Source organism: Macrobrachium nipponense, chromosome 5 (assembly GCF_015104395.2).
Source record: "Macrobrachium nipponense isolate FS-2020 chromosome 5, ASM1510439v2, whole genome shotgun sequence".
Classification (NCBI taxonomy): domain Eukaryota; kingdom Metazoa; phylum Arthropoda; class Malacostraca; order Decapoda; family Palaemonidae; genus Macrobrachium; species Macrobrachium nipponense.
This window is the reverse complement of record NC_061107.1, coordinates 142601484-142608983: the sequence shown is the minus strand read 5'-3', so window position 1 is coordinate 142608983 and position 7500 is coordinate 142601484. Positions and strand designations below refer to the sequence as shown.

Below are 7500 nucleotides of genomic sequence, written 5' to 3'. Positions count from 1 at the left end.
TCTAGGCCTATACCAAATTGTCTATCGCATAATTTTTTTTTTTTATCATAAGATTTGGACTTACAACGGTCTACAAATGGCACTGCATGGTCTAACAATGAAATTAATTAGGCCTATACATAGTTTATTCATATTCTGGTCCGAGCAGCTGAGATCTTTCCCAGGTGAAATCTGGCGGCAACTGTCATAAAATCAGTGGCTACCCGTCCACACGTGTGATCACCTGTAGGGTGGTCGAAAGAACTTTCAAGTAATTCCACCAGTTCATCCGTTCTGGCGAGTGGACTAACTCCTCACACAAACTGTCTTCCACATGTACGTTTTAACGTTAGTTTCGGTAAACTGACAGGTAAACCTGTGCGTAAACACCCGGCCTAAGGAAGTTGTGAAAGTTACACTTAAGATATAATAATCAAACAATCTTATCTGTCTATGTCCGGGTATTCATTCACGCACAGGTTTACCTGTCAATCTCCATCAGTTCATCATAACTGACGTTGAAACGACCGTGTGGACGACAGTTGTGGGCGGAGTCGGTCCACTGATGAACGGCTGGAATTGCTTTAAGTTCTCTCAACCGACTGACAGGTGATCGCACGTGTGAACGGGTAACCAACGATTTTATGACAGTTCGCCGCTGGATTTCGTTTGGGAAGGATCTTAGCCGCTCCGACCAGAATATGAATAAACTATGTAAATAGGCCTGATTAATTTCATTGTTAGAATTTGCGGAGCTATTTGTAGACTGGTGCTTTATCGTGTTGTGAGTCCAAATCACATAATAAATAAAAACTATTTCCATGTGATAAATACAATTTGGTAGGTATAGTCCTAGGCCAGTGTCGTGCATTTTAATGAAAGGTGTTATAGTGAAAGTAGGCTTCACGGTCTGTTTCATAACCAAACAACCCCAGGTCTAATTTAACCTTATTCATTAATATTGTATGAGAATAGACATCTCTCTTTAATAGGCAATATTTAGACCATACTCTTTTATGCCTTTTTGCTTCCATCCTAGTTTGAAGTGAATTGCCGTAGCAGTAACTATACTCGGTGTTTTTCCATCTGTCCACTCGCCTGTGGTGTCTGCTTAGGGTAACACTGCGTCCCGGGCTTTAGATAGTTACATTCAGCTTACATTCAACAATAATAACAATATCCTATTTCGAATATTAACGGTGTAATTCGCATACAGTACATTATCAAAACACTTTCCAGTTGCAAATGTACACCCAGATATCCTTTTATTTACCTAAAACTTACACATAGCGAACCTTTCTAAAGCCCGGGACGCAGTGCTACCATACGCAAACACCACAGGCGGGTGGACAGATGAAAAAAAAAAAAAACAGAGTATAGTCTTTGTAGTTACACACACCCAGCGGAGTCTCCATCGCTGCCATATAGTTGTTGCCACGACGAAGGCTCGGCGAGAAATGATGGCAATGACCTTGAGTTGACTGTTCGACTGACATTTCTGCTCTTCACATGTGGATGCTCGTTGTTGGTGGACTGACAGATAAACTTGTGCGTGAATACCCGGCCTATGAATGAATTATGAAAACCATTTCGCGAAGCCTACAAGTGACGCAAAATCAACGAAACCAAGGTAATTTTCGTACCGGATAATTGACGGTCTTCCTTTCAGCATTTTTTTCATTATACTTCCTTCTCCTCATTCTCTTTACTAATAATTTACTCGTATCTTTCGGTTTTTATTTATAATGCAATCATAGCACACTTTTTCAGTTTTTCCCCATTCCTCTCTTCCACTCTCTCTGTCTACCTCCCCGCGAACACATTATTTTACGTACTTATACTTTTTTTATTTCTGATCTTATCCCTTTACCTCTCTTTTTTTCTGACTTTTCACCGCTCCTTCCTTCCTTCCCCATTCTTTTTGCCTCTTCTATTCCCTATTTCCATTTGCTTTTATTCCCCTCTTTCTAATCTTTCATGTCTTTCTGGGCCTAAAACAGCCTATTTTCTCACCATCCTTCCTATTTTCAATCTTTTCGCCTACTCTTCATCGTTCCTATTCCAATTGTCTTGCTTATTTTTTTTATTTCCTCTTTTCACTTTATTCGCTGTTCCCTCATTTCTCACTCTTTTTCTCACTCCGTCCCTTTTTATTTTTATTTTTTATTTCATCTTTCACTCCTTCCGAATTCCTTCGTTTCTTCTTTCTCCTTCCCTCATTCTTTTTCTCTTTTTTTTCTCTCTCTCTCTTTCCTTTCTCTTTTCTCACTTTACTTCGCCTTTCCTTTATTTTGTATATTTCTTTACTTCATTTCTACCTATTTTCTCACGATTTCTCTCATTTTCTCAGCCCATGTCGCTTCCTCTTTTTTGGAGGAGAAACATTCAGGTAATAAGATTCTGGCGGTTCAAGGCTGTTGGATGTTTAGTAATTTAAGGGATGCTGTTCACTCCTGGCGAAAAATCATTTGCTTGGGCAAATTGTGTTGCTCAGTTGGGAGCTGCGACACGTTTGGGATCGTCTAACAATAGGGAGACCGTGTGTTAGTGTGGCAGCGATAAAAGGTATCCTGGGGACGAACTATGGAGAACTGTCCATGGATAAGCAGATGCGGCGACCGTGGGAGTACTCGACTAACACTAAACCCCCGCCCGCCCCCCCCCCCCCCCCCTTTTTTTTTTCTTTTCAATTGGTCACATTTGAAAGAATATTGAATTAAAAGCACAGATAGAACTATTGAAACCAAGACAGAGATGACTCAAGAAAAGTTAAAATTAAAGCACACGTGTGCGAAATGCAAGTAAAAAAGTGGTGCGTAGACTACAAAGAGGCATGCGCATCAAAGATAGGTAGTCTCAGTGTCTGTCTCCCCTGTCAACAAGAACAGGAGATACCTAAACCGAGGAGGGGAGTAGAAGAATTAGGAAAGGAACTAAAGGAGTTGAAAAAGGACAAACTCAAAGGCAACGGAAGAGAATATCATCGAAGAGAAGTCACAAACCTTAAGAGAGAGAAACAGGAATTGAAAAACGACATATTAGAAAACGGAGAGGGTATGGTGGAGATTACAAAACAATTGCTAAAGAAAGACCAGAACCAGAAATGAAACAGAAACAAGCATTAGACAAGGTACAAAGAAAGCAGCTTACAAGGATATTAAATAATAAATTCAAGAGAGCTGTGGTAGAAGAGTGATAACTAGAAAACATAATTGTCCCCCAAAAGGAATTTACTCAACGAATAGATTTGTTTTGCTCTCGGAAACAGAGGAAGAAACAACCTTAATTGTTAGTAAAATATCAGACGTTAAAATTCATGACCAAAAATAGGCGTAGGAGAAAAGTTAATTCTTACCCAAGTGCCGGAGCAAAGATGATGGCCAAGGCAGTGAAGGAAAGCAAGGTGAAAAATAGAAAAAGTGCAATCATAGTGCAGGGAGGAGGAAATGACTTGTTTCTTAAAGATGGGAGAACTGGTCAGACAGAAGGTCTTGTACCCAACCTGATGAATGTTGTAGAGAATATCCGTGAGAAAGCTGATAACGGCATTCTTATAGGACTTCTGCCCAGAACAAATGTAAGCCACTACTACCTCAGCAAGGCAACTAGAATCAATGCCAAGAAAAAGGTGTTAGGTTTGTAAACTTTTGGGTCAGATTTATAGGGAATAAAAAACTACATAAAAGAGATGGAACTCACTTGAATTTGGAAGGAGCAAAACTACTAGGACGAAACCTTCTTAACAAAAACCTTTTGAGACACCTCAGTGAATTGAACATTCAAGGGACGAAGTCGGAAAGCTCCCAGAATCTGGTTGGTAATAGCACTGCAGGAAACAGTGACAGTAGGGGAAACTAACAAAGCCATCGAGGACAAAAGAGAGATAGAGAAGTCCCTCAGATTGGTGCAGTTTAATGCACAATCTATTTGGAACAAAGTTTATCTCTTCAAAGCACTGGCAGCAAGTGATTAGACATAATAGGTATCAAGAAACATGGATACTAGAGGCAACAAGAGACTTCCGTAGGAGAGTACCAGAGAGCTGATTACAAATTGTTAAAAACAGATACTCATTAAAAAAAGGTGGAGGCGTTATGTTATACGTCAGGCACCACCTGAGTCCAATAGTGTGTAAAATAACAACCATGCAAGAAGTGGTTGACATCAATATAAACAGTCTAAGGAAGATAACACTAGTATTAGTGTACAGACCTCCCAACCAACCACAAATGTCCGATGAGGAGCTGTATGCACTACTTTGACAAGAAATGAACAACAAACTCTGCATAATAATGGGAGATTTCAATGCAGCAGTACACTGGGACATGATGGCCTCGGCATCAAACTTAGAAGGAAAGGACTTTTAGATTTTGTAAAAGATGAATTCCTCCACCAACCTGCTAGAGGAAGCAACATACTAGACATCGTCCTATCAACAGAAGATAACCTAGTGTCTGACCTATCAGTAGGTGCAAATCTAGGCAAAAGTGACCATAAAATTATTACATTTCAAATTAATATTCATCATAAAATAGAGAAGATATTAATGAGATTAGATTACCGTCGACAAGACCTAAAAACGTTAAAGGAGTATGTTAAAAATCTAGAGTACGACGAGAACACAAATATAAGTACTGGGAAGCCTTTCTAAAGGAATACACCGAAAAATGCTCTAGATGTATACCATTAAAACAAATACTAACAAATGGCAACCCTCAGCCTAAGCGGTTCAAAAGAGAAATTAAAAACAAAATAAGAGAAAGAGATTGCACAAATCAATGCACTCATACCCAACACCAGAAGAAGCAAGCAGGCATAAACTCTGTAGAATGGTGGACAAATGAGTAAGAAATGCAAAGATAAGTGAGGATAAGCGAGTTGCATCAGTTTGTAAGGAAAACCCAAGCGAATTTTTTGCGCATGTTAATAGTAACAAACCAATAAAAATAGCATAGGTCCTCTAGGGGACATTAGAGGAAACCTGGTGAACTCAGACTTGGAAAAAGGAGTGTTGTTGAATAAGTTTTTTTTTTTACTATGTTTTCATAATTAAAGACACTACCTCAATACCGGAACATGCTATCAAATATGAAGGGGCAGAATCATTGAACAAAATAATAATTACAGAAGAGGACGTTAAAAACAAAATAGACAAACTCAACACGTGTCAAATCTCCTGGCCCAGATGGGATTCATCCAAGAGAAAATATAGAACTCAAAGAGGAGATAATTCCTCTCCTATATAAAATCTACAGAAAAAGTGGAGAACAACGAAAGACACTAAAAGGATGGAAACCAGGTAATGTGCCCCAGTTTACAAAAAAGGTCCATGAGAAGAGCCGGGAAATTATAGACCAATCTTCCTAACATCAGTCGTTTCTTCATTACATGCTTGGTATTTACGACAGTTGTGGAGCAATAGATATACTGTACTTGGATATCCAAAAGGTCTTTGGCAAAGTTCCACACAAGAAACTAATGACAAAAGTTAAAGCTTTAGGAATTGTAGGAGAAATAGCAGACTGGATCGAAGACTGTCTAACTTATTGAAAACAGAGTCGTAATAAGTGGTGAAGGGTCAGAATGGGCAGATGTGACAAGCGGAGTTCCTCAGGGTTCTGTCCTTGGCCCTCTCTTGTTTTTTATTTACATTAATGACACTGATGTAGGCTTAACTAACAGGATAGCCAAACTTGCAGATGACACCAAACTAGGTGTAAATGCAGAAGACCCAGATACAGTGGAAAGTTTAATGATCAAACGAAAATAGGAGTGGTCGAAAGATGGCAAATGCCTGTTAACTTGGATAAGTGTAAAGCGTTACAAATAGAAAGAGACAACCATCATGCCAACTACATGCTGCTTGGGAATGACATAAATAATGTAGAACAAGAAGAGGACCTTAGAGTCATTATCACCAAGTACTTAAAATCCACAAAACATTGCATAAAAGCTGAGAAGGCATAGAAACTAGTGGGATACATAATGAGGCAGTTCAAATACTAAGACAAGGAAACGGTGCTGCAGCTCTACACATTAACAGTAAGACCTCATCTTGAATATGCAGTACAGTTTGGGTCACCAACACTAAGAAAAGACAAATAGATTTCAAGGGGTACAAGCAAGAGCCACAGAGTTATTCCATTCAGCAAGCAAATAGGTTACCAAAGACGACTAGAGAGCCTGAACATGCATGGCTTAGAAACACGACGTTTGCGAGGAAAACTAATAGAAACAATTAAGATACTGAAAGGCATAACAAAAGTAGACAGTAACGTATTTACGTTAAACGAAAACCAGACAAGAAATAATGGATGGAAACTAAAACTGAAGAGATACACCACATCCTATTGTTGGAACTTCTTTCCATACAAGATATGTGACACATGGAATAAACTGCCACCAGAAGTGTATTGAGCAACAGCATGGTAGAGTTTAAAAGAAAGCTAGACCAAATCATTAGGACACAGTGAATGAAAAGTAAAACCTGCTCTATGAGATAAATGGGCACACAATGTCTCCTCGGATGGACTTATAAGTCTATCCTTGTAACTGTAACTCTCTTTTTCCCTTTTCCCCCCCTTCATTGTTTCTTCTCGTCAAGTACTCCTTCCTTGATCTCTCTTTCATTAAAAATTATCATGTCTTCAAAACTTTAAAGCATCTTGTAGTGTTCCTCTTCATACGTTACATCTCTTATCCATCGACTTCCTTGATCACAAATCAACTCTTCTCTTCTTTACTACACATCCCTCTTTCCGCCATCCTTTTCCTCTTCACGGACCTCTAAGCGCTCTCTCTCTCTCTCTGTGTGTGTGTGTGTGTGTGTGTGTGTGTCTGTGTGTGTGCCATCATAGTCAATGAGCATCTAACGCACTATTTGCATGGGCGAGAAACGGAATGGAACGCAAACTCAGCAGGACATGAAATGCCTTGCTTTCCGATCCCAGCGGTTATCAAACATTTACCATCAACCCCAGACCCTTCCAGGGTCAAAGCGCCTCAGTGGTGTGGTCGGTATGGTGTTGGCGTGCCATCTCGGTGGACGCAAGTTCGATTCTCGGGCATTCCACTGAGAAGTGAGAGATGTGTATTTCTGGTGATAGAAATTCACTCTCGACGTGGTTAGGAAGTCAAGTAAAGCCGTTGGTCCCGTTGCTGAATAATCATTGGTTCCACGCAACGTAAAAACACCATACAAAGTACAAACAAACCTTCCATGGCCAGAGGATTCATGATAGTTATCTATTTTTGCTCAATTGTTTTAGCAGACTTTGGTGGCTTACATTCCAAATCTTTTAACAAGAGGGATGCGTGTTGAAAGCTCTTCGCTCTTTAATTTGGCAAAGATATTCCATACACTTCACAGTGTTATTGATCCTACTTGGTTATTGAATAGGTTACCAAAGAACTCAGGTATGCAATATTATAATAATTTGAATGTCTTCTTTTAGACGAAGGGCTAAAATGACATAAGACAAAATTTACGCAAAGTTGCTCAAATGAAATTATTCAGTAAAA

The 7500-nt window shown here is 39.4% G+C and overlaps 1 protein-coding gene and 1 long non-coding RNA gene across 2 annotated transcripts in view; one reads left to right on the top strand and one right to left on the bottom strand.

Annotated features, from left to right (window-relative positions):
* LOC135215685 (uncharacterized) overlaps positions 1-7500 on the bottom strand; it is a 330613-nt gene that overhangs the window by 75136 nt on the left and 247977 nt on the right. The gene's annotated exons all lie outside the window — the stretch shown is intronic.
* Positions 1-7500, top strand: part of LOC135215683 (uncharacterized) — a 124113-nt gene that overhangs the window by 40442 nt on the left and 76171 nt on the right. The gene's annotated exons all lie outside the window — the stretch shown is intronic.